At 43.6% G+C, this 8,225-nt stretch overlaps 1 protein-coding gene across 2 annotated transcripts in view; it reads left to right on the forward strand.

Moving 5' to 3' along the window:
• Window positions 1-8,225, forward strand: part of Lrrc8b (leucine rich repeat containing 8 VRAC subunit B) — a 66,883-nt gene that overhangs the window by 30,573 nt on the left and 28,085 nt on the right. The window contains exon 1 of one of the 2 annotated variants that reach the window (XM_029545175.1): window positions 1,836-1,927. The exons of the other annotated variant lie outside the window; for it this stretch is intronic. The gene's annotated coding sequence lies outside the window, so the exon portion shown is untranslated. Of the gene's footprint in view, window positions 1-1,835; window positions 1,928-8,225 lie in introns of those variants that run through there. 2 annotated transcript variants of the gene reach the window in all.

The following is an 8,225-nucleotide window of genomic DNA, read 5'->3' on the forward strand; positions in this document are numbered from 1 at the left end:
TGGTTACAGAGCCTTTAAACAGCTTGGTACCAGAGCCCATAAACAGCAAGTTTGCAGAGCCCATAAGCAGCATGGTTGCAGAGCCCATATGCAGTATGGTCACAGAGCCCATAAACAGCATGGTTGCAGAATGCATAAACAGCATGGTGGCAGAGCCTATAAGCAGCAAGTTTGCAGACCCCATAAGCAGCATGGTTGCAGAGCCTTTAAACAGCATGATGCCAGAGCCCATAAATAGCAAGTTTGTAGAGCACATAAGCAGCGTGGTTGCTGAGCCTATAAGCAGCGTGGTTGCAGAGCCCATAAGCAGCGTGGTTGCAGAGCCCATAAGCAGCGTGGTTGCTGAGCCTATAAGCAGCGTGGTTGCTGAGCCCATAAGCAGCGTGGTTGCTGAACCCTTAAACAGCATGGTTGCAGAACCCATAAACAACATGGTTGCAGAACACGTAAACAGCATGTTTACAGAGCACATAAGCAGCATGGTTGCAGAATGCATAAACAGCATGGTTGCAGAACACATAAGCAACATGAATGCAGAGCGCATAAGAAGCATGGTCATTGAGCACATGAGCAACATGATTGCAGATCATATAAGCAGAATGGTTGCAGAGCCCATAAGCAGCATGGTTGCAGAGCCAATAAGCAACATGGTTGCAGAGCACACAAGCAGCATGATTGCAGAGCACACAAGCAGCATGATTGCAGAGCACACAAGCAGCATGTTTACAGAGGACATAAGCAGCATGTTTACAGAGCATATAAGCCGCATGGTTTCAGAGCACATGAGAGGCGTGGTGGCAGGACACATGAGAAGCATGGTGGCAGAACACATGAGAAGCTTGGTTGCAGAGCACATAAGCAGCAGCATTGTTGCAGAGCCCAAGAAATGATAAATGTTATATTTATGTCAGAAGCAAAACCAATAAGAATGAATTTTTACAATACCTTGCTCTACCAAGCCATCGTACTTTAATTCTTACTGTGCCTGGGTGACTGCATAGTAAGTTTATACTTCTCAGCAGAATAAAGATCCAATAGGGTCCCCAGCAGAACAGTTCAGAGAAATGGGATCTGCTACCTAAGAAGCCAAAGCCACATTCCCCAGAGCCAGTCATTATGGATTGGATTGCCCTTGTCTTTATGAGAACATTTACTAGCATGGACAGGACAGCTTCACTCTGCTCTGCTCTCAACAGGGCTGGGTGAGTTACTCGCGTTTCAAATTGACCGGTCCCACTACAGGAAAATACATTTACATAAAAGATTAGATCAGTTGCCAGACAACAAATTGAAGACTTACCTCTTGAAATCCCTCTTAGTGTGGCTCTGATTAAATTGATGTTGCCAAGGGAAATGGACTTTTAAATGAAATTTTAATAGCACTCCAGCTAATTCCAAAGTGTGTCTCACCGCCCCCAGCCTTCAGTGGAATCAGATTTGGTTTCACTTCCTGGTTTGCCCACTCAGCCTGTTCCTGGGAAATATTTAAGTAACATAGGAGAGAAAAAGAAAAACATTGCTGCCAAGTGGAGGAATGAGTTTTAGTTTGGTTTAGGTTTAATTCATGCTGTTATTCTTTTATTTAAAATAGTTTTCAGCTTTTACATGTAAAGGGTGTATTATATATAGCACTGCCATACTTGGTTGCTATCATAGTTTGTTCTTGCTCATTCCCTCTTCTGTGACACCTCACCCTGATGTTTTCCCCATCCCATTTAGTGACTTTTTAAAATTATTTTATTTATTTACATCTCAAATATTGCCTTCCCTCCCAACCCCTCCCTCCCAGAGTCCCTTGCCCCTCCCCCCCCCACTCTACCAGCAGCTGACTGAGACAGGTGCAGATACTTACAGACAAGCGATGGACTGAGGTCGGGGTCCCCATGCAGTGATTTTTATAGAATGAGACTTCCTAATGCCTGAACTGGTAAGTCAGGTGTGTGTGTGTGTGTGTGTGTGTGTGTGCGCGCGCACGCGCATTTGCACACTCCAGATCCATTCCAATGTTTGGTGTTTTCTTCAACTGCTCTCTACTGTATTTCTTGAGATTGGCTCTTTCCCTGAACCTAGAACACACTGATTGGCTAGACTGACCAGCCAGAAAGCCCCAAGGATCCCCCTGGTTTTGTCTTCCCAGAACTGGGATTGAAGGCCACTCACTGTTTCTGGCCAAACTCAGAATTTCATGCTTGCCTCGTGGGGTCTTTACAGACAGAGCAATGTCCCAATCATGGTTGTTAAACTGGGGGGGGGGGGGGTTACTTGGCAATGAAAGAGATGAGGTTCCCTTGTGGTGACAACATCCCTTCTACAGAACTATTTGGTTAGGCACCAGTTGGGAAACACATGAAGTGTTGGTCCATAATTAGCATAATCATAATTTGATTTTCCACAGATGTGATTGTAGACTGAGTGATATAATGCCTAATTTTTTCCAGTTATCAACAGCCCAGTTTATTAAGGTGGCACCTTGTTTATCAGACAGTTAACAAGGCTCTGCAAGCACTGGTGCCCTTTTGTGTATGTTTTAAATGATTGTGCATGTTAAAGCCTTGTGTGAAATTTGTCTATTTGTTCTAAAGTGATATTTGTGTGGTAAAAATATTTAATTCTACTGAAGTATTCGGGTATCCTCTAGTCTAAAATACCACTTAGCAAATTCATTTCTTTAAAAAAAAAATGTTAAGACTTTAGGAAAATCCTGCTTCCTCAAAATCTAATTGTCTAGTTACATCATTTGCCAGGCTAATCTGGAAATTTGATTTTTTTTTCTACTTGGAATTTTAATGGTGAAATCCATTTATACTTTACTTCTGGAGATTATCTAATATATATATTCTAATATAAAATTAACAAAATTAGGCCTCTTATTCTCTGTGTTGGGCTTTTACCAATGAATGTTTTCAAATTAATATCGCTGAATTGTGTTCTCTGAGATAATTTTCCATTATTCCATTGCGCATCAACTTTTTACTATATGTATCCAGTCTAAATTCTTTTCTACTTGTGAAAATCTTTGTTAATTACCAAAGTACTCCCCCAGATAATAATTACTCAGATATCTGTTATGTTCAGGGCTTGGATTGTATTCTCAAAATTTATTATCTTCACATTTGAGACTTTATTTAATATTTGATCCTAAGCTTCCCTGCATCCTTTTCTTCCTCATGCTTGTCTGGAAAACTCCAGTGTGCCCTGTTATCCTGAGTTCACCTTGACTCTCTGTGTCCTTCGTGGTGTTCCCCGCCTCAATGAGTCCTTCATGAATGTGCCCCTCCTAGTCTTTCATGAGTGTGCCCTGATTCTCTGTTGCTTTTCCCTTCACCCCAAGCTGTACACACTTGTACACCTTGCAGCAACTATTATTCCTTACCGAGTGATACCTTGAGACACATTGTATCAATTTCTTCGTTTTCTTACATTGTGTCTTCTTCCACCCAAGCACAAACTCCTTCTGATGGTCTGGTTTTGAGCTTAGGCCGTCCCATCTCCCTCATCACCTGGGATAAGATATTCCTCACAGAAGCTCCGTCCTGATTTGTTCTCACATCGTGTCCATGCGAGATATGAAATTCTTTCACTTTCTCTTGGTGGCTGTTTGGGGCCACCTACTTGATGGCAGATGATGACCCCTTATTTCTACTTGTCTGTCTTTCAGCCAGCAGTGACTCCATGGTGGCATTTTCTGAATGGCTAAAAGCTCCACAATAAAAATAAATGGCGTCAAATATAAATAGGAAAATATTATTTACTGGGGGTTGGGTGGGGGAGGGGACAGGGAAAAAAGTCAACTTCTCAGGTCTTTCCACCTTTTGAATTTTGCTGCTTAAGAAACAGCCTGAGAAAGAGCCATCTTTCTTAGCTGAGATTCAGGAGAAACTTCACTCACCAGCAGGAGACCAAGGGAGTCTAGATGCACTACTCAGCCAGGAGAAAGCCACGCCCATCTAAAAGTCACATGTTAAACTTTCAACTAGGGAATGTGACTTATGTCTCATGGAAAACCCTGAAAACTAAAATTCCCAGAGGGAACATGGCTTCTCCCCTAGTGAAGCCACAGAGTGCTGACGAGCTCTGGAGCAGAAAACAAACCTGTGCAGCAGGCTGTCTGTCACCATCTCAGCAGCTGGCCCTCTGATTCCCTGAGTCTCTTCACAAGAAGCTTCTGTGTTCCCTCCTGCCCCAGAGTCTGTCTGATGAGGCTGAGCCACCTCCCCCCACCCCCACCCTCTTTCCTGTTGACAGGAGGTGCAGTGAGTCTCTAGTCTCCGTGGGCAGGAACCTTCAAATGTCATGTGGAATGTGGGAAATTGAAGGTGAAATGATGGAAAAATAAGCAGTGAGTTATATTCAAGTCAGGAAATCTAATTTTAATTCTGTTATCTACTCATTAATATGCAATGGTTACTTTTGCATAGTAAGCCCTGGGATACATTAATCTGCATAATATATACTGACCAGACCTCAGAGCTTATTGCTGGTGGGAGGAAAACTTCCTTAATGGGAGTGACTACTTATAGGATAATAGGGGCTATGAAAGGAAAGGGCAGAGAGCTACAAGAGCCTGTGGTGATTGGTCAGGGGTATCAGAGGAAGCAGCCCCATGGGGAATACCTATGTAAGCCATTGGCTTGGAGCACTGGGACTTAATTGACAGCCTTGTTTACTCCCTGAAGTTGAATTTGACCTTCCAAGGGAACTTGGGGGCACTGCTTCAAGGGATAGCCTTTTTGAATAAGAATTAGCCCTCTATAGTCCTGTATAGGAAGGGAACTTCCTATGCAGCCTGTGCTATGTGTAGTACAGTAAACAATATGTATTTGGTCTTGGACCCATTTACATACACATACACATACACATGTGCCCACCCACACATACGCATGCACAATACATACACAACAATTATACACACACATATAATACATACCCATCCACACACATATATATGCATGCATATGTGCTCACAGACATACATGCACACACATATGTATGTACATGTGCAGACTGGTATTTGCTTGCTCCTGAACTATATCCTCTTTAATGAACTATTACTAATAACTGAATTGTCCTGAGTTCTGAGAGTCATGTGACAGTTACTTAACTTGAGGAGGGTGTCAGACAAGGCAGACCTAGGGGTGGGTAGCAGAGACACCATCAGAAGCAGAGCCTTTGAGGCTGTGAAGTGAGATGCCTACTCTGGGAAGGCACTGTAGAACAGGGCTGGATCATAGCATGGCCAGCTGATAGAAACAGGCTCAGAGAAAGGCTGTTGTGTTTACCCTACATGGACACCAAGTGTTCCTGCTGTGTCAGCACAGAAGGCAGTGGCAGCAGAGTTGGCCACTACATGACCCACTCACCAGATTGCAAACATGACGCACTAAGTCAAACTGAAGACAAAAGTGGACATTGGTTCTGAAACATACATGACATAAAGCTTGCTCTGAAACATGCGTGACAGAACAGCTTGCTCTGACACATGCATGACAGAACAACTTGCTCTGACACATGCATGACAGAACAACTTGCTCTGAAACATACGTAACATAAAGCTTGCTCTGAAACATATGTGACATAAAGCTTGCTCTGACACATGTGTGACAGAACAGCTTGCTCTGAAACATGTGTGACATAAAGCTTGCTCTGACACATGGGTGCCATAAAGCTTGCTCTGATACATGTGTGACAGAACAGCTTGCTCTGAAACATGTGTGACATAAAGCTTGCTCTGACACATGGGTGCCATAAAGCTTGCTCTGATACATGTGTGACAGAACAGCTTGCTCTGAAACATGTGTGACATAAAGCTTGCTCTGACACATGGGTGACATAAAGCTTGCTCTTTCAAAGCTTACCTGTTTCCCTCCTGTGGCTCTTGTCCAGTGCTTTACTTCCTACACTTCCCAGGAAAGAAGAGCTGATGAAATCCGTGTCTTGTCGCCCAGCAGTGTTGTGGAAAGTCTCCTCTGGCTTCAAAAGGTAGTAGGCAACCTGGACTACTAGCAGGGTATTGTGGGTGCTCCTTCTCTTGGCCTGCTACCCACCCACTCTTCCCTCTCTTGACACTGCTCCCCTGCTATCACATGGTAGATTTGACAAAAGAACTTTCTCCTCAGGTCACTATTTAACCACACTGAATTTTTTTCCCCTTCTGCCTGAAATCCTGGGCCTCTGGGCCTTTTTCATAGGACATCCATGGTGACATTTGCTGTTCTGTTTCCTTGTCACCAAAGCCCTGTGAATAACTCTGTGGCCTGAGTTGTGTATTTCCATCTATTGTGTGGCGTCTTCTCTCAGCCAGGCACCAGCAGAGGTGCCTTGCCTGCAGGAAATCTCTCTGCATTTGCCACTGGAGTGATTTCAGAGATGTTTGTTTAACCATTAATCTCAGCTCTGAGGCCTGTGAGACAGAACGTGAAAGCTGAGATGGAGGACCAGAGTGGGACCCATGCAGATGGTGGTGGAGGCGGGCACGGGATGTGTTCCAGGACACATGCCCCACACTGCCAACATGGGAAGCTAGCCTTCAATGAGGGAAGTGGACATGCAAAAGAGGGACCAAACTGAACCGGGACATGACTGCTAGCTAGGACTTAGGGATAAAAAAAAAAATCGAAATTTATAAATAAAAAATCAAGCAGTCTGCTCTGCCCTCAGAAGCTCTGGGATGTGTAGCAGTCAGGGGTCTGGGACCATTCTGTGTTACCCAGAAATGGCTGTATGACTGTGACCCAGTGAAAGAGATATGTGTAAGGGAATCATGTGCTTGTAGACTCTGCAGACAAGCAAGCTTCAAATATTCTGGTCCAAAGTGTACGACAGTATGTGTCCAGGTTGCGATAAAGTGTGAGACAGCCATATCTCAACTAGTGAAAAGGCCTGAGTGGCCCAGAGGACCTAAGATCTGATATCACTGCGCTCCAAGAATACATAATCTAGTCTGCTTAGGAAGTAGAACCTACCAGCTTATAAATGGAAAGCCACAAAGCTAGAAATGTGTTGTCTGACTGCCTGATGCTGGCTCTCAGTGTGGCACATTAGAAGCCTGGTATTGACATAGGCATGGCCATTCAGGACCCTAGTGCAGGGCTGGAGAGATGAATCAGCAGTGAAGAGCATGGGCTACTCTTCCAGAGGTCATGGGCTCAGTTCCTCAGCTCCCACAATGGTACCTCATAACCATATGTAACCCCAGTACTGGGGGATCTGATGCCCTCTCTGACCTCCATAGGCATTGGCCACCCATAACTTACACAGATATACATGTAGGCAAAACACCCATACACACACGTGCACACACACAGAGAGAGAGAGAGAGAGAGAGAGAGAGAGAGAGAGAGAGGTGAGCATATGAGAAATCTTTGAAATCTTTGTTGTATGTGACAAATCTTAGTTGCTTTCTGGATAAATTTGCAGAATTGTGTTATCTTGATTAACCAAACTTGAATTAAAGGTTACAAATAACCTGATGATTAAAAATTCATTGTTGCTTATAGTAACATATACACCGTGGATGAAGCAAGTTTGGTCTATTTAAAATAATATTTTCACATGTTATGTTTTCTGGGACATTGAGGCTGATTGTATTTGATTTCTGTGATCCTTTTGTGCTTATTGCAATGAGAATGGTTTTCTTAATCTGCATGATTATTTCTGGCAAAATATACAAAACATAAAACTTATTTTAGCTATTTGTAAATGTAAAGTTCAGTGACTTTAAGCACATCATATTGAGGAACCTTGGTAGGATTTTTTTGTATGTGTGGGGTGTGTTTAGATTTATAAATGCATGTTAGAAACCAGAGGTCAATGTCCGCTGGCTTCCTTTGTCCCTCTCATTTTATCTTTTGAGATAGAGTTTCTCACTGAACCTGGAACAATTCAGCTAGCCTGGCTGTTCATCGAGTTTCAGGGAACCTCCTCTCTGTGTTGCATGGCGCTGGAACTATGGATGTCTTCTGGGGGATCTGAGGTCAGGCCCTTGTCCCTGCATCTTACCAACTGAGAGGTCTCCCCAGATCCTGATGATAGATAGGTTGTGGTTTGTTTGTTTTATCTTGCTTTTTTTTCCCATTGATGATAGATCTTTAATGTACCCCATTCGCCTAGGTGACACTAGCCACATCTGGTTTGTCAGCAACAAGAATTTTGCCTGTTAAGACAGACATTAAATGCCGGGCGTGGTGGCTCACGCCTTTAATCCCAGCACTCGGGAGGCAGAGGCA

This window comes from Mus pahari, chromosome 13 (genome assembly GCF_900095145.1).
Source record: "Mus pahari chromosome 13, PAHARI_EIJ_v1.1, whole genome shotgun sequence".
Lineage (NCBI taxonomy): Eukaryota > Metazoa > Chordata > Mammalia > Rodentia > Muridae > Mus > Mus pahari.